This window comes from Carassius gibelio, chromosome A12 (assembly GCF_023724105.1).
Source record: "Carassius gibelio isolate Cgi1373 ecotype wild population from Czech Republic chromosome A12, carGib1.2-hapl.c, whole genome shotgun sequence".
Lineage (NCBI taxonomy): Eukaryota > Metazoa > Chordata > Actinopteri > Cypriniformes > Cyprinidae > Carassius > Carassius gibelio.
Genome location: NC_068382.1, coordinates 23,303,653 through 23,323,450, shown reverse-complemented (window position 1 = coordinate 23,323,450; position 19,798 = coordinate 23,303,653). Strand labels below are relative to the sequence as shown.

The window sequence follows — 19,798 nt, the reverse complement described above, 5'->3', positions numbered from 1 at the left end:
GGGGAAGACCAAAATCTGGAAGCAATTATGAAAGACCCAAACATGTAAATTCCATATTATCTCTGTGGACATTGTAGAAGGGTGGTTGGTGAGATGTATTTTGGTGAGGTTTACTTTCTGGACCTTAGCAACATAAATTTGTTGTCACCGATCTATGAAACACAATGGACACATGTTGGTAGAGTTCGAAGGAGAGGTGCATGAAACTGATCAACTGATAGCCCGTCTAATAATATATGAAATGGGCCCGCTGTTGGAATTTAATATCCCCTGACAACACTCTGCTGTCAATGGCCACCAACATCGCCAGGATGCATGGCGGCTTCTGCGAGAAACACAGGATTTATCCTCCTTCACATGGAGCCAGTGAGAGGAAATGCCTACAGACAGTGGGAATCCATAAAAGAGGGATGGGAGAGAGACAAAATAAGATTAAGGGAATGAGAACAAGTGGAAATGGAAAAAGTTGTGGGAGGAAGGCATGGGATGAGATACAGGTATCCTCTGTGCTTTTAAAAACATAACTAACATCCTTCAGCTGCTGATAGAAGAGACAAAGGCTATCTGGGAATTTCCCTTCTCAACCTTGGACATGGAACGGTGATTTAAAACTGGTTCAGATTTAAAACAATAACATGCACACACCTGGTTAACACGTTAGCTGATACTTAACAGTTGTAAATCTGCAGTTTAATAGATACATGGCAAGGTTATTTACTACAATTTTCCATCAATAGGAACAGCACAAAATATATGAAACACTGTGTAAGTCATCAGAAAAACCATATGTTTTCTCTTTTTTTGTCCATTTCGAGAAAGTCTGATAGAGTACTTGGTAACCTGATATTTCCTTATACCTATGGGAGAGAAAAAAGGGAGACAAAAAGATCAAATGATGAATTTCCTGCTCTCTTTTTTGGCTTTATCATTCAAGCTCTCCAAAGTTGCTCAGCTGTGGCTCATGTTTTAGCCATACATGCTCGTGGTTCTAATCCTACTCCAACATAAACACTGTATACATTTACAATTGACTTGAACTTGAGCATTAGCTGCAATAAATCAGCAACCATATTCATACTGCAGCGCCACACGTTGAGCATTGGCATAGCAGAATAAAGCAAGCTTTGCGTTATGCATAACCACGTCTTTTAACCATGGAAAATCCACTGTAACATAGGCCTCTTGGGGCATATTTGTAATGTGAAATGCCTGGAATGGCAATATGATTAAAAAAATAGTTACTATTGTTATGCATTGCAATGCAGTTGCTACAGCTGCTGCTTTCTGGAAGAGCACATGCATTTTAATCTGCACATGCAGTTTAATCTGTAAATTGTAATAGTATTTTACAATATTGCTGTTTTTTATTATTTTCTAAATTGAATAAATGCAGATTTGGTGAGCAAACTTTTGAAGCTTTTGTATTGTGTATGAGCTAAATCCAATTCAGATCTGTTTTGTAAGAACACATGATTGTCTGCAATCATCTTCGATGTACATCAATATTTCTCTACGTAAAGAAATGGAAATGCTACTAAAATCGGCAGCAACCACATGAGGCTGTTTCATGTATGAATGTTTACCATTGTTAAGTCTGTAATCAGCAAGCGAATAGCTGTAAAGCGCGTTAGTGCGAGTGTGATAGTCAGTCATCAGCACTTGTTGCTGAGCATTTCACGCCAAGTGCCACAGCAATATGGCTGACAATTCTCCTGACAGAGGGAATGAGGGGATGCGTGACACATGTAAATATGAGTATCGCTCTCACACGCACATTACACCAAACACACGAGTCCCCCGGGAGTGCATAATAACCGGGGACGTTTATTCTTCGTTTTTTTCTTCTACACCCCATTGCTGCCTTATCAGAGACTCCAGTTCTCCTGTAATATGACAGTTTGAAAAGAGACTGAGAGCAGGGAAGTGGGGTGTAAGGTACAGCTGAAAGCAAATCAGAATTGACAACAAGTATTAATAATAATAAAATAAATAAATAAACATAATCATTTAGATTATTGGAGTGGAAACATATGGGGGCAAATGATTCACGGGAAGAAATGAAATCAATTAAGACAGCGAACCTGAATGACGTTTTTAATATAAATAAATGGGCCATCAGGGAACGCTCCCCCATTACGTGTCAGGAAAAGTTATATTAGGAGGGTTGTGTTGCACAAACGCGTGGAGGTTTTCCCGCTGATATCAGACTGTCTCGGGCGGAGCTATTCCCTGAAGCGAGGTCTCCCCAGCAGGCTTCATACAGCCGCAGAAAGGCCCTCTGGCTGTGAGCTGCATTTTTAATGAGGATTATATACAAGACTGTGATATGCTGAAGAGCATTATGGAGGTTAGTATTTCTCTCACATTCCACTGAAGGTCTGACCGGTTGTTTGAGCTGGGAAATATATGTGTAAATGTTTTTGCACTTTAATGTCCCATAAGAGACAGTTTCATGGAGACGTGTATTTCATGCGTCTGCTTAAATTAGTCAACTTCAGAGTCTAACTTCAAATCATAAACATGAAATTCATGCACAAAAAAGTCAAGCCGTGACATCACGTGACACAACATACAGATGGCTGAATACTGTTAACCAATGGACCGATAACTATTTAGCAAATTCACAGTCACTTCTGGCTTCACTATGGCTTTTCATGATATAATACATTTTAAACAGTTAAAGTGAACATATATTAAAATGCAGAAATAAAATGAATATGTTTAACACATAATATTAATTATTGTTAGGACATTTAATTATATTATTCATATTTATATACATTAATTAAACTTAATTATAAGTGACATTTCAGATTGTTCAAATTTAAATATTTACTTGATTTTTATTTATTATCAAATAATAATAATAATAATAATAATAATAATAAAATGTCATTGCACTTAAATATTATTGCTTTTCTTGGCTTGATTACTTCTATTGTTCTTATTTGTAAATGTAAATGTAAATATGTTTGACCGATTTATTGTTCACATAGAATCTAAGGCATATGCCAAACCAACCACGATAACAATATTTGGCTCCCCAAATGTTGTTACTTGACTTCAAGGTTAAAATAAAAAATAAATAAAAATGTTGTAAAGGTAAGCCAACATGATGCTGTACTCTTAAAAGTGTGCAATATATCACAATAAAAAAAAAATTAAAAAAAAAATAAAGTTTTGATATCATACTGTACCTCATTAAGATATTGAATGCTTCTCTTTTCCTCTTTTGTCTAATTACGTGTTGGCGCTCGTGTGGTACCTGGGGATGAAGGCGAGCTACAGTTGTGGCAGCGCTGCGCACCCTACAGATGACCTCTTTTCTCATTAAGAGCCCGAGCCTCACCATTTATCTTCCCCATCAGAGCTGCTTCACACAGACCGCACCGACATACACTGCTTCGTAATTATGCCAAATATAAATTTACAATGAATAATGAATACAGCTGCATTAACGCTGTCCTTACTGCTGTGAATCACACATGCTAAAGGCAAGCTGCTTTCGGAGAGAGTTGCTTCTTTATTCCCAGAACTGCCTCACAACATCTCTCACACTGATGTAAGGAAACATTTATTGGCAGCAGCGGTTCTCAACTGGTGCAGATAACAAAGTTAAAGAAACCCAAACGGTAAATACATTAAACAAAAAGAAAAAACTCAACACTAAACGTTATTTGTGCGGATTATAATATTGTTGTTGATTGAATTATTGGCTTCTGAGGACATGAAACCAGTGCAGTTCAGTAGACATTTAGATGCCTATTTCAGGTTTATGATTTGTACAGTATATTATTACCATGGATAAGGATATATTTTTTTAAACTGTTAAATGACAAACTACACCGCATCACTGCTTAGAATGTAACATTGCCTCAGGCATCATTTTCCACTCTTCCTGTTTTTCTCTCAGGCCCAGAGGCTGTGGTAGACCACGCTCCTCACAGGTTCAGGAGTTCACAGCGGGGTCTGTAGGAAGAGGAACAGGCCGTCTGCCAGTCCTGGCATGTGCGGCTCTAATTGCACATCATTGGCATAATGGTATGCAGAAGCATGCTGACTCGAGATGTACAGGCAATACACACACTCTCATACAAACAATTAGCAGGGTTTTGCATCCATGCTAAATATGCATTGAATATAATTCACAGGTGCACATTCATATTTAAGTTTGACATTGCCGGAATAATACATTTTATGAAAAGCAGATGGGTTTCTTCAACTATGGGCTCCTTTCAAACATTCAGTACAACTAATAATGTCCAATAGTGTATTTATATGCATCACATGAGAATGTTGTCATTCATGAACAAATATCATATATATTTAAAATATCAAATATATGGACAATATCAAATATCATACCCTGGGACTGCAGTTGAAGAACACTCAGGTATATGTTTCTAAAACACATCCAGATCATGGAACTTATTTTTCAGTGACAAAGTGATTTGTAAGTAAACTTTTCAAGCACTCCAGTCAAACGTCTTTTACTTTTCCTTCTTCATTCTAGCATGATATGCTTTAATAATAACATTTCAACTCTGCTTGAGTTGAAAATCCTATTATCAATTACGAATGTCACTGCGGGATGGAATGGCGGCCCGGCTACGAGGTGCGTGTGCGCGGTGAAAATTAGCTCCAGTGCTTCCTCTCCGCTTGAAGGTGCGGAGCGGGGGATTATCTATAATCCCCGAACCTCCTCTCACTTACCCACATCACTCCCTCTACAGCCAGGGCAAATTGTTTTCACGCTCCAGCCCAACGCTCGCTGCTAAAGACATGCCTTTTCATCCAATAACATCAAAACAAAAGGCGGAGGAAAGGCTAGCATCTGCCATTACAGGCAAATTGTCTCCAGCATTTCTCTGGGACCCGCTGCTGTCTTTCATTTTCCTTCTCCCCCTCTGATGGAAGTTACGTGCCACTTTTTAGTCTTGAAAGAAAAGGAGGGAGGAAAACAGCAGATTATTGATTCGCCTCTGACGAGGAGACCAACCTAAAAGCCCCAATGAATTGTCACTCATTATTGAAATTACTGAACACTAATTAAACTGGCAGCTGAACTCCCAGCAGGCCTGGCTCATCTGAAGCTAGAATTCAGCTCTGTGGACAGAGAGAGAAAGCGTTTGCCGCTACAGGGATGTTAATGAGCTCGACTCGCTCCCCTCAACACTCTTTCTCCTTGAATCACTCCCTCTTTATATGCACTCAAGTGTGCATTTGTAAGCTTGAAGTAAAGGTAGCGGCGCTCTTTGAACGGACATTTGCGTTCAGAGAATGTGCGCATTAGAATCACCTTTCAAAGGCTGCCATTAACCTACTTCATCAGCGAAGCACAATAAAGCAGGGTGTGGAGCTGGAAGCAATATGTAACATGGCAGTGTGTGCTGTTTTAACGCGCACAATTGTGGAGTGTGAAAAGTGGAGCGGAAATCTGATTGGGAGGTGTGTGCCGTGGCCCTACTCCTATACTGAAGCGTTTAACACACAGAAGACATGAGAACTCCCACACTGCTAATGCTGTAATGGATACAGGTGGGAAATTTAAATCACTTCGCAGCTCTAACAAATACATAAACTAGGTGGTTTATCTGATGCTGCTGACTCGTTTTAAACCCAGAAATGCATAAAAAAATCAAGCCTATTTATTGTTTTATTTTTTTGCCTAATTACATTATTTTCATGTCAATTAATGATATAACTATATATCAGATTCAGTAATTGTTGGTATTTTTTTTTTTTTTTTTGTAATTCTCATTTTTGCAACTTACAATATGATTGATAATTAATAATAATAATAATAATAATAATAATAATAATAATAATAATAATAATAATAATAAATATATAAAACTATAGAAATAATATGAATAATAAATATTATTTTATATATATAAAAAAAAAAAAAATATATATATATATATATATATATATATATATATATATATATATATATATATATATATATATATATATATATATATATATATATGTAAAATGGCAAAATAATATGTAATATTTAATTAAACAAAAGTTAATATTAGTTATCTGACAGCCTCTAAATCTTATTTTGTAAGATTTTGGTTTCAAACATCCAGCATCCCCTTAGAGTCTCCTGGTTTAGATCATATGAAGCCGTAGAGTTATTCATGTGCAGACAAGAGCTGAAATGCCTTCAGAACCCTTGCTGAAAGGAATAAGATGAAGAAAATGTGAGCAGATCATCTGTGATCCAGGGCAAGAATGAACCACATACAACAACTACAATAACCAGCTAGTTCAGCTGTGTGAAAATGTCACCTGTGCTCTCTCTCTCTTTTTCTCATTCCCCATTTTCCCAGGCCAAGATGATGTGGCTTTCCTCTGCATGCACACACATCACCTGCAGGAAAATGCCCTTTAGAATAAACGCATCCTTTATGCTGCTATTTGAAGATTGCTTTCCTGAGAGATTCCTTTCCAGCGCAATTCTCCAGAAATGTAGCTCCTTCACCCCGGTAAATAGCACTACACTCGAGCTCTCTGGCAGGAGTCCATGTTTATTAGAAATGTTGACTTTTGGGGTGTTTTCTCAGCCTTTTTTCCCTTTTTTGAAAAGCAGGTCTTGTTTTGAAAAGCAACAAACAGAAATCTGGCAATGTGTGCTTAATTTTTATCAAATGGAACACAGCTTGGTAATGGTCTCCCCTGACGGTTCCAGCTAATCTATGCTGATGACCACAGGGACGGCGATGATTGTCATGTTAGTAGAAAAAAAAAAATCAGAACAATCATGTTGCGTCAGTTCTACCATTAAAAGACTTGCTTCTCTGCAAATTTCTGCACACAGTAATTAATACTCTGGGGCTTGCCTTCACCAGACTGGTACTCCAGGCAACGAGATGCCACTCACCTGATAATTATTTTAGGAAACCATGCACATCTGAATGTGATTGACAAATGCAACATTGCTGTAATTGCCTGAAGCATACAGTGAGGGAGGAAGGAGGAGAGAGAGAGGAACAAGGAGTTAATGCTGCACTGTCAAATGAAAGGGAAACTAAAGAGGAAGTCCTACAGAGATCTTGTCATTCTCTACAACAAAGGTGGACACTTACAGGTGTAAGGTCAGACGTATTTGCTGAGTGCCACTTCTGATTGCATCTGGCTCTGCTATCAGACGTGCATGGGAACCGGCGCTAGATATTACTTTGAAAACGGCAGGCTGCCAAGCTACAAGGTGCATTACTACATTATTTGAAGTAGTTCAACTAGTAAAGCTAATGCTTTGAGAAAGTAGGATGTGCTAGACGTTTGTAATAAAAAGTAAATATTAAGGGGGTAATATGTTTTGTAACCTTCTAATGCATGTTGGACAGATCATTAAATGGCATCCACTGCTAAACCCCACAAAAATTCTTTATGATTTCCCATTTTATGCCATTTATGTATATGTATATGTAATGTATATATATATATATATATATATATATATATATATATATATATATATATATATATATATATATATATATATATATATATATATATATAACACACTTATTTTCCATTTGTAGCAAAATAGAATAGTTAATATAAATAAATAAATAAATAAATAAATAAATAAATAAATAAATAAATAAATAAATAAATAAATAATTTTTTTTTTTTTCTTTGTGGTTTAATAATTAATCAGAAGTTCATTATTTAATTTAATTATTGCAATCAGAATAATATTTATTTGACCAAAATTAGGGCAGCTGCATTAAACTTACTGTAAGACATACATTACTACAACTACAAAACACAGTAATTAATGTAATAAATTCAAATGAATCATATTTTTAACCTGAGCAAAATAAGTCACTTAAATGAAACTGAGAGAGTATGCTTGATTATAACTTCAGTTTGCTTAGGTCTAAATGGTGTAATAACATACAAAAATAAATCCATATGAATTAAGCATTCATTTATTAAAAATAATATATTAACAATTTACTTTTATTAAAAAAGAAAGAAAAAAAACAACAACCTTGCTCTCTTTTGAAAACAGCTGCTCTCATGAAAAATGCAGTGAAGTCAGTAGCATCTCTACTTTTAGATTGTTTCTCCCCAACACTGATGGGAACACAGCGGTTTTATGTAAAGAGAATATATGTTTGAACTCATGGAGCTAGTCCCTGCATCTGAGAGTTTGAAGTCTGGCTTCAGACTCTTAACAAGCGAGGAACGCCAGACCAGTAGTGCCTCTTAATTTGGGACTGGATATCCCCAGGCCCCAGTCAATGTGGGCTTCAGAATTGGGAGCAGAGCGATTGAAATGTGGGGAAGCCTGGTCAACCCGCAGAATCGAAAACATCCAGGGCTGAGCCAGAGAACTGGGCTACCTACATCCAGTGCATCAGGGATCACATCCAATTCCAAAGTGCATAAATTCATTTTAATGACGGCTTTGCTGGGAAGTGATTCGATCATGACATGCATATTTGGGAGGTAAAGGCACATGGCAGGAACCGGATTAAGTGAAAGCCTATTACAACAAAAGCAGCAAAGCAGATCAGATGATATAAACATAACCTTCATAAAATATAATAAAGATGATTTAGACAAGTTATTTAACCTGTTGATCCCAAGAACAGGCCTGGGAATCAGGCACGTGCACAGGTAGGGCTCAACCTGTGCAGAGCACATGCCCTTTTTGCCCTTACACTCCGAAGTGCCCTTTTTTTGGTGTTTTTTTTTTTTTTTTTTTAATGCTATTGGTCACCATTTACGTCTGTATGTTTGTTTTACAAATATTTAGCAAATGAAAGTTCTTAAAACGAGCTTGTGTAAATCTAATTCGATCCTCAAGCTGTCAGTAAGCTGATAACTCCGCCCCCTCTATATTCATTGAATCAACTGAAGTTCCACAGCAGCCGCACAGTAGACACCAGCTGAGCTGAACAGTTTTGCGAAGGGTAAATAAATATCTTGTTTTTTGAATAAGTACTACTAAACACTATGTCTATAAAGGCTCATATTTTATTTATTGGATGTCTGTCTGACTGACTGAGACATGTGGGACGTCGCCTGAGAGAGAGGGCTAGCATTTGCCATCTAGTCATAGCCAATACATAGCCAACACTTAAATAGCCTGGGCATATAGTAGCATTTCATCTTTTATAAAATGCGATTTTGGCCAAATGCATTTTACCACAGGAAAAACTGAGCGCTCCGTCTATATAGCTAAAAAAACTAGTTTGTCACCTGTAGATGAAAATGTAATGTGCCGGCAGCGGCAGGCGCCGTCGCCGTTTTAATGACGGACAAAAAAAATAAATAACATTTACACGCATTCGCTGGTCAAAAACGATATATTGATAACAACAACATATACTTTGTTTTTACCATCGGAAAATCATAACAGGTGCGCCCCCGCGCTGTTTCGAACTGGAACTTAAACAAAGCGACGAGTGATCCTCGTCACCTAGATAACTATATTTCTAAGAAATTTCTTCTTTGATTTATGATTGCTGATACAGTTAATTTTTTAACATTTAGGATAATCATGTTATGGTATACTCTCCGTATACTCTCTGTATAAAAAGTAGTAAAACATGGTTTTACTACAGTAATGTAGTAGTAACAAATTTTTTTTTACAGAAGATCACTGTGAAATCTTTATATTTTATAGTGTAATATTTTTACAATTTTAAATAACTGTTTTCTATTTGAATATATTTTAAAATGTAATTTATTTTTGTGATCAAAGCTGAATTTTCAGCATCATTACTGCAGTTAGTACTCTTCAGTGTCACGTGATCCTTCAGAAATGCTTTTCACTGCAACTGTACTTTTCACACTATTTTTATTTATTTTTTCATTGCTGGCTTATTTTAGGGAAAGTGTAGTGAATAGGAGACCTTCAAGAAACCAACATCCCTGGTCCACCACAGTATCAAATTTTTGCCAGGTAGGCGGAAACATGTTGGATAGCTATGTTATAGTAACGGTATGGCTATAGTTTCTTATAATCTGGAATTGAGTTGTACCGTAGTGTTGGACATAATTACTTAAATTATATTTCAAAAAAGTTAGTCCAAAATACTTGACTCATTGCTCACCTTCCCCTCTTCTCAATGTCATTCATAAAAATGTTAACCAAATAATACAAATTAGCTTATGAAACCAAACAGAATAGCTAAAAAAGAGAATATATATAATTGATATAAAAAAAGGGAGGGGGTGCCCTTTTTCAGTTTCAGCACATGCCCCTCAAAAGGTCTGTGCACGGCCCTGCTGGGAATAGAACAATTCTGATATTTTTGGAACACAGATATTTATTTGTCTGAGAAATACAACTTTCCTTCAGCTGCCTGTCTCAATCTTATTCACACACTCAGAAGCATTTGTCTAATTTCTCCTTACCATTGCACGGTGAGTTTAAAAGGTTAGGACTTCAAAAGCACTAAGGCAGGGGCCTGTGACTGCAGAGAGAATTAGCAAGGAAACTGTGAGAATTTGGAGGAGGAGAAAAGTAACTGCCAGGTTATACCTCCTTGAATTGCTAGCGAGTATCAGACGGAAGGTCTGGATGAAAAGAAGTCTTGTAATAAGTAATGCTGACGTTCGGATGGTCTCTCATCTTTGTGATTATACACAGGCATAGGAGTGTGTGAGAGAGAAGTGCTCATTAACTGACAAGTTTAAAGGGACACTCACCTCACACACACTAAAGCATGCAAAAAAAAAAAAGTAGTAATTAATGAGCAGCTCTTGATGAAATACAGCCAGGAACAAATCTTTAGCAGCCGTCGTGGGGGATATACCATTGCCACCCTCAGTTAGCTTCATACGTCAACTATAGTTTGAAGTATGGCGAGTGCTATGACTACATGTTGACATAATCATGATCTGTGACTGTGATAAACTTATGATGGCAGATTTTCATTATACTGCTCATTCCTGTTTGATGCATTACTGAAAAAAGGCTCTCAAATATTGAAAAATGTTATTAGATTTTCTTGATTTTCAAATCATGTTCCTGTGCTGAAGAACATTGCAAACTGTCTTTGTAACTTTTGAAATTGAATGCGCTCAAAAAAAAAAAATAAATAAATAAAAAAAAATACTTATGGTTCGTACAACAAGACTAGAACAAGTCCCTTCAAACAAACTATATTTTCACCATGGAATTAATAATTCATTAATATCTTGAAAATGGCAAGTTAGATCTTTAAATTAGTTTTTTTGTTATATATATATATATATATATATATATATATATATATATATATATATATATATATATATATATATATATATATATATATATGTGTGATACTGTGATACAGTTCTGAGTTTTCACAGTTCTGAGTTTATATCTTACAATTCTGAAGTCTGAAAAAAGTCAGAATTGCGTGATAAAATTAATCACAATTATCTTTTTATTTTTATTGTTGTATTCCTTGGCGGAAATATGTTTTCAATTTAAATAATTTGCATAAAAATAAACCTACTGAAATAAAAATCAAATTTAACTCTTTCAGCTAACTGTGATTTTTTATTATTATATATATATATTTTTTTATATATATTGTATTGGATGAGCAAGTAAAACAATGTATCACTGCACTGCTGTTAGCAAAGATATTGTTAATTGCGTGAGAAATCCCTTAATTCAACACAATTACAGCAGTAACCAAAACTCAAACAAAACACAAAATCTGCCAAAACTTGCATACCTTAACTGCAATGTAGCATTGAGTAAATGCAAAATACTGTCTGCAAAAAGAACTGTTGTGTTGTAATTTAAAGAAGCATTTTTATAAAAGTGTTTACCAGATTTGTCCTGATTCAACTGAATAATTTTTAATATGTCTTTACAGTTTACACATAACAAGAAATTTCCATTGCTCAGCGAGGGATTCACAGCCAGCTAACATGAGGTAAAAACTGACAATGTCAAATTGATTTCTATTATTTTAACAAACAGGACGAGATGCTTCAGAGACAAACCAACTAACACCACAAAACATCACAATTCAAACAATTCACTGCTACTACTCACTTATGTCTTTGCTGCTGTTGTCCTTCCAAAAGTGATGTCACTTCCTGGATGATGATGATGATGATGATGTCACCAAGAAGTGGCCTTTGTAATTTAAAGGGACAACACAAAAGAAAACATGAAACACCTTTTAAATGTTCACTCATTAAAACAATATATATATATATATATATATATATATATATATATATATATATATATATATACAAAAAACATATAAAAAACATAATAATAAAATACCCTGAAATATTTCTTAATGAATGGACATATTTACACTTTACAAAACGTGCAAAATGCACTTCATGTGACAACATCTAAATTAACTGTTTGTATTCATGTCATTGTTATTTTATCATTAATCATGGTTAGGGTTAGGGTTTAATTATTTATTAAAGTATATGACAACTATTATTTTAAATACAATGTATATTCATAATATTAATATTTGGAATTATATTAATAATATAAAATTATTAAACTATAATCAACATTTGACATTTAATTTAACGTGTTACCAGATATTTTTGAAACTTACTACCAGTTTCTGAGAGAAAATAGTCTGCACACCATTTTTTCCCTCATACATTAGGTTCAATAAAAGGTCCAGATCATGTAGGAATGGCTTCATAAGTTAACAACAGTACATGTTTAATGCATGCAGTGCACATGGAACCAACATGGCAAAGGGAAGTGATTTCGGAAACTCTCAACATATCATGTTCCTCCACTAGCCTGCATTTAGCTGAAATAGAGATGGGAGTTGTGGTATCACGGTAATTCTGCACTCAATATAAAACCGCTTGCTTTTTGACTGCACTGCAGATTTGAGTTATCCATCAGGCCTCAAACAGGCACAAACTCCCTGTCACAACACTTCCCAATGAGGGACTCTGACCGCTGCGGTCAGGTATTTTTCTGTGACGTGCTGAGTTATGATTGTTCTCAACAAGCCATTTTTCTCTGCTGCATTCCCTGCAACCATCACAAACTACCCGCCGCGTCACAGTCGACAACAAAGCTCAGAGAAGGAATGATGTGTAGCTATTTGTTTTGCAAGGAAATGAAATATTTATCATCAGCGAACACCTACCAGGAACAGAGAGCGGACGGGCAAAGGCTCATCTCTAGACCCTGTGGCAGTACGTCTCCTCTGGGGCAGATAGATGGGCCGTGTTCCTGCTGGGATCCACTTCCACTTTTGAGTCTGGATTTCAAAGCCTCCGATAACTGCAAAGGAAAGGTTCTGATGTCCCCAGGAAGAAAAATAGAACGAGACGCAGGGGTCAGCTCAGTGGTTCTGGTGTCGAGTCAATTACCGTCTTGACCGAACGGATGATCAACACCTCACATCAGCCAGCATCCAGCTCATGGGTTCTAGAGCCATGTGCTGTGACCCATATCCAGCCATGCATTGCCAATTTTTTATTGCATGCAGGGATTTAGCAATTCTAAAACTTTAATGATTATTGTAGTACGTTTGAAGGAGTCATTGTTCCTAATTATAGATATATAGACTATATAAAAAAAGTATAGGGTTGGAAATTATCTTGTTTTTGAATTAAAAAGTATCTTCTGTAAACAGCAAAAACAGTAATATTGTGAAATATTATTACTATTTAAAATAACAGTTTTCTGTTTAAATATGTTTTAAAATGTAATTTATTCCTGTGATGTAATACTGAATTTTTAGCATGACTACTCCAGTCTCCAGTGTCACGTGATCCTTCAGAAATCAATTCAATATGCTGTTATTATCAATGTTGAAATCAGTAGTGCTCTCTTATATTTTTGCTTATTTTATTTATTATTTTTGGATTTCTGATGTATTGAAAGTTCAAAAGAATGGTATTTATTTATAAATAGAAATAAATAGAGATTACATACACACACACACACACACACACAAGTTTAGGATCAGAATGATTTTTAATGGTTTTGCAGGAGTTAAGAAGGAGCGTGCGTGCGTGTGTGTGTGTGTGCGTGTGCGTGCGTGCGTGTGTGTGTGTGATTTTTTTACATATCATGAAGATATGCCTTCTGCTCTTATAACCTGAGGGAATGGGCTTCAAATATATAAAAACATTTTATTTTAAAAAAGGAAAAAGGAAAGGCAAGACTGATGTGGCATGTGGAAACGATAGTGAATATCTCAAGGAGAGAAGATGAACTGGAGTATTTTGAATTTGACATGAGGAAACCACAAACAGGCTTTTGTGGATTTACTGACGGTGTCATTGAGATGCTCCTGTGATAGTCTGCAGAAGCAAACATGAATCTTTTAAAACCATCTACAGAGAATGATCCAAGGTAAAGAGACCATTATTAATGTTTAAGGCTGTCACCAGATTGATCTTTCAGTATGACTTGCAAGCATTAGTGTAGATACGGCCTTCAAAAAATACAGCATTAATTCACATTTAGATTTGGTTTTGGGTTCTCAGAAGGTCTGGGTCAGGCCAATGTAAGCAGCTCTGGGTAAATCTGTATGTCAGAGCGGCCGTGTAAGTCCAAGGCCACAGAACTGACATTTGACGAACGTTCAGAGATTTGTATGGGCTTCTGGTCTGTGGAGGTATGGCCCAGGACTGCCTCCCATCGGTGGCCTGACCTGCTGCTCTGCCTGCTGTTAAGACATGAACCAGAGTTTGGGGTCTGGGCCCCCGAGTGTCAGACGAACTCCCCAACGCCTCAGCGCTTACACACACACACACACACACACACACACACACACACACCTCTGGAGGAAAGAGTGTTAGCATACTAATAAATCATTCAGAATATCAATCTCGAGGTGTTGAATACGAGATTTCAACTTTCCTCCTATGTAAATGATGACCTTAGAATAGACTATCTGAAATACATACATGGCTCATTTCTACATAATACTTTTATATCATTGTGTAACATTGATCGGTAAAGGGGAAGTTCCTTTTAAAAGTGATATTGTCATTATACAGCCGTAAAACTAAATAATTTGCTCCCACATTCAAAGTGCACACATATACACAAAAATTTACATTTATGTACATTAAAACAAAAAGACTATTATGCTATTTTATTAACAGATCTCGAGTTATAGTAGTTATAGTAGTATAAAATATATTAGAAATGTATATAAGTAAATAATAAATATATATATATATATATTTTTTAATTATGAAATAAAATTATTTTATTTATTTATGTGGGACTTTTCAGGACCTCAATGTGACTTTATAAAGAATGGTAAAAAAAAATCTTGATTTTTTAAATGTTTTTACTTTTTAGGTGCTGTATTTGTAATGTGTTGAATTTAAGTTCTTAAAAAGACGTTACAGAGCTTGCACATTGCAGTGTATGATGGAATTTGGCTGTGGCCAAATATATATATATATATATATATATATATATATATATATATATATATATATATGTTTTGACCATGCCGTTGTCCCCGCACTAATGGTCAGTGTTTCAATGGGGCATCTAGAGCTGTGGCGAGCAGCAACGGGACGTCTGGTTCTGGTTAGCCAAATTCATTGTCCAGCGAGGATCATGAAAGTTAGAGCAGAAGTGGGTGTCAGGTAAAAAGCAGCTGCTCTCCCCAGACCTACAGGAAATGTCTGTGGGTGTTAACCTTGTCAGAAAGTGTTGGCCTGCATGCCGTCTCTCCAACCTCTGCCAAACAGCAGGTAGAGGAGAGAGCTGTAAAAGTCATTCTGCTCTCAAAGATGGTCTCAGTGCCTCTAATAGGCCAGAATAAAACATAAGCACCTTATTAAGACCAGCTTCATTACATAGGCCTGCTTTTTATGGCTGGACTGATGTGATTGCAATTACTGCTAGATCCCGAGAACACCTGGAAGCGTCGGGTTGGAGGAGGGCGAAACAGCGGTTAGAGCTTTCAGAGGCTTGTTTAGTTTCAGTTTTATGGCTTTTAAAGAGAGCAGACCTGACGTTAACCTCTAGCAAGTACATGCTATTGATCTGAAGCAGCTTCGAGAAGCCACACAAGAAATGTGCGAAAACTCACATTTCTCGCTTTCCAAATGACCTCTTCCTCTCACAATAAGCCTAAGGTAATGCTTTCAGGACTAAACCTCATGTTTAAGTGTAAAACAAACTTAATGTAAGCCTTGCTAATTGATATCTTTTCACTTCTCTTTGCGTTTATGTTGAATGATTATGTTTTTAAGATGAGCACACACAAGAATGTCATACTAGCTGTATAATAATAAAATAGCCACTAGCTAATTGATGTCAATTTTAAAATGCTTACAAACAACTCAGTCTAGTTTTGCTATTGTTACTAAAGCTAAAACTATTAAAAAACTTATAAGTAAATTACTACAACAAACTAACATTAAAATTATTTAAAATAAAAATTAAATAAAAAATAATTATAAGTATAATAAAGGAAAGGAATAAATAATATTAAAATATAGTATTTAAATATTAAGAAATAATATAAAATGAAAACACTGATTACAACCAATAACAATAAGTAATGGAAATTTGATGCATTTTTGTGAATCGGTTTGTTTGATAAAAAAAAAAAGCAAAAAAAAAAAAAAAAAGAGAAAAGCGTTTCAACAAAATAATGCAGTTTTTTTTTTCAAAAAAAGAAAAAAAAAGAAAGAAAAAAGAACAATAACAAATGACAAAAAACTAAAGGTGTATGTGCAAAAAGTATCAGATTCTTAGATGTCTAGAAAGTAAACTCCTTCGCTGTACAAGTTCAAGGGTAAAGAAACTAAAAAAACGAATCGTGATAAAGAGGTGTAGAGTGTGTTTGACTAAAAATAGTGAATAAATAACATGCCTGTGCTATATTCCAACTGTTTAAGCCATTATAAAGCATGAATGCTAAACCCATTAGAGAAAGAGAGAGAGAGAGATAGAGAAAGGGGCAGAGAAGAATAATTGTACTTCTATTCAGCCTATGATGGTTCATCCCTTTCCAACATCAAAGTAATCATGATTGAGTCAGTCTCATCACTGTGTTTTTTCCCCTGTCGATAAATCAACCTGGAGAAATTCTTTTGAATGTGTGCACATTTGATCTCGTATGCAGGTGACACATGTCACAGTAGGTTTCTCCCATAGTTCATAGTCTTTCATAGCCTGCCATGTGGGCAAAACTTGATTTCTTTTGGCACCAGGGCAAAACAGCTAGTGCAGATTTCAATAGTGGTGTAGCTTAGCATGCAGCGTAGCTGCTGGAAACCCCATTTGTTTTTCAGGACAACTGTACAGTAATCCAAACAGACTCCCTCTCAGCACAATATGAGCAGCCGTCCCGCAGAGCTCAAAGCCCCATCAAACCAACACTGTTATGTGCAGGGTTTATTTTTTACTTATTATTGTGTCAGATTTATTTGCCTTTGTATTTTCTTTAAATGACCTTCTGATGGCGTCAGAATAAAGACGTTCAATTAAATTTATCTAAGAATAAAAATAAAAGCATAATGTATTTTATTTTTATTTATTTTTTTAAATCACTTTAGAATATTTTTACAAAATATTTACAACACTTATTGTGTATGCAATTATTGCACTATATTTGAAAATGTACTCAGATGAAGAAACAAACTCATGAGTTTGAGGGTGAGCACGTTTTTTAGCAAATTTAAATTTTGGGGTGAACTAGAACTATATTTGTTTATAGACTTGATCACACATGTCTGTATTTTGTAGTCATGTGTAAATTCATTATGCTGCAGCGAGACTCTAAATCAAACCTTTATCACAATACACTAAGGACAATAGCAGTCTGCTTATGTGGACTGTCACACAGGTGACAGCACGTCAGGATGGACTGACAGATATAATTACACATATCACTCAAACCACAAATTAAGCTGACACTCAGTAATGGCCAATCTAGACCCGATGCTGTGCTGACATATTTTCGCTGCTGTGGCAGTTTTAACCAAAAGGGACAAAATGGTTCCCCTGGTTATTCAATGCAACACTAACAATAATCAAACATTCAGAATGGTTTTAAAGGAAATATAACACATCATAAATGACAAATAATGTAAAATAATCCTTATTTCTTGTTATAATACATTTTTTATTTATTTATTTTTTATAAACTTATTCAGCAGAATGCATTGAATTGATCACAAGTAAAGTAAATACATGTAAACTCACTTTTTTTTTCTATATAAAATGAATCATGGTTTCCTGAGCATCAAATCAGCTTTTCTGAAGGATCACGTGACACTGAAGACTGGAGTAATGATGCTGAAAGTTTGGCTTTGCATCACAGGAATAAATTACATTTTAAGATATATTAAAATAGAAAACATTTCATTTAATAATATTTAACAATATCACTGTTTAACTGCATTTTGAATAAATAAATGCAGCTTTCTTCAGCATTTTTTTTTTCATTATATATATAAATATACAAATATATATATATAAAAGTGTGCTCCGACCTCCCGTATAAGCGCCACATTCAGCTTTGCCCTTTTAACAAATCATATATATTTAAATATGTTAAAAAGGTCCCTAACAGGAACCTCCAATAGATCAGAGTCCCTACTCAAGACAAAATATATAAGAAAAATTATTCAAGAAAGCCGGGGGATATTCAGACAGACAGAATTGGGGTCGAGGGAAGCAAGGATAGCTGCAGTTTTGGGCTCAAGTTCTCTAAGCTCACTCTACTGCTGGGTATTAACCAATCAAATATCTTTTTTTTTCCTCTTCCTTTTCTGTCTCTCCTTATACACTTATGGCCTGAAAAGGCTGCAGGCTTGAAAATAATCGTAATGAACAATTCAAAAAGAACAATAATGAGCCTTTTATATTCTCTGGCTAAAAAGATTGTAATAATCAGGATAATTATGTTATATTTCTCCAGGTCATCCCTCATTAAGATCAGAGGCGCGGGCTGTGAAACAGCTCGTTGTTAATTTGGTGTCCTCTTTGTAAGAACAAAGTCGTCCTGCGGTCAGGTTAGTCAGAGGACAATCAAACCTGGGCGATGATGTGGTGAAACCATCCCTGTAGGCGGACACCATCAGGAGCACATCGAAGGAAAACGGCCGTGAAAATCAAGAGACGAGCCCAGCGATCCATCAGAGAGGCAGCGCTAGAGACAACACGACATAATCACTCATGTCTTTACAAGCAACAACGCCATGGCAGACGCTGCAACACGATTAGTCGTGACAGAGAAACGGTGGCGGTTATGCAATGCATTTTATGTACGATTACATTCTGATGGATGAACTGATCCAATTCCAGACAGTGAAACTAACTGCTGTAAAATTTAAAAAACCTCTGATGATAATGGACTGTTTTTTTTTTTTTGTCCTATTATTATTATTTTGTGTGATTATTATGTGTTGTTGGCAAAGGCAAGCATTGCATTTACATTAGAGGAACCCAAACCAGGAGGAGACCAGAATATCATAGAGGAGAGGATAGGCTCTTTTGCAAGTAAGCAACTTAGCAACTACAAAGCCCTAGCAACCACACATAATACCCTAGCAACAGCGTATTTAAATGTTAAAAAGCACCTAGCGACATAGCAACTCCCTGACAACCTCTAAGAACACCCTAACCCACTTAGAAACACACTTGCAACCACATAGCATCTCACTTAATATTCAGAACATTTTAACAGCCACATAGCAACACCCTGACAACCTCCCATAACACCCTGGCATCTACATAGCCACATGCTTAACATTCAGATCACTTTTGGTTTGTCATATATATATATATATATATATATATATATATATATATATATATATATATATATAT

At 35.7% G+C, this 19,798-nt stretch overlaps 1 long non-coding RNA gene across 2 annotated transcripts; it reads left to right on the top strand.

The window, feature by feature from the left end:
- Positions 1–3,533: 3,533 nt before the first annotated feature.
- LOC128025498 (uncharacterized) lies at positions 3,534–19,284 on the top strand. Of its 2 annotated transcripts, none has more exons than XR_008186170.1 (5): positions 3,534–3,632; positions 3,914–4,041; positions 6,345–6,500; positions 11,853–11,912; positions 18,888–19,284. It is a non-coding gene; the product is annotated as an uncharacterized LOC128025498 (long non-coding RNA). The 2 variants fall into 2 exon arrangements; XR_008186169.1 differs by lacking the exon at positions 18,888–19,284 and adding an exon at positions 13,092–13,787.
- Positions 19,285–19,798: the final 514 nt, after the last annotated feature.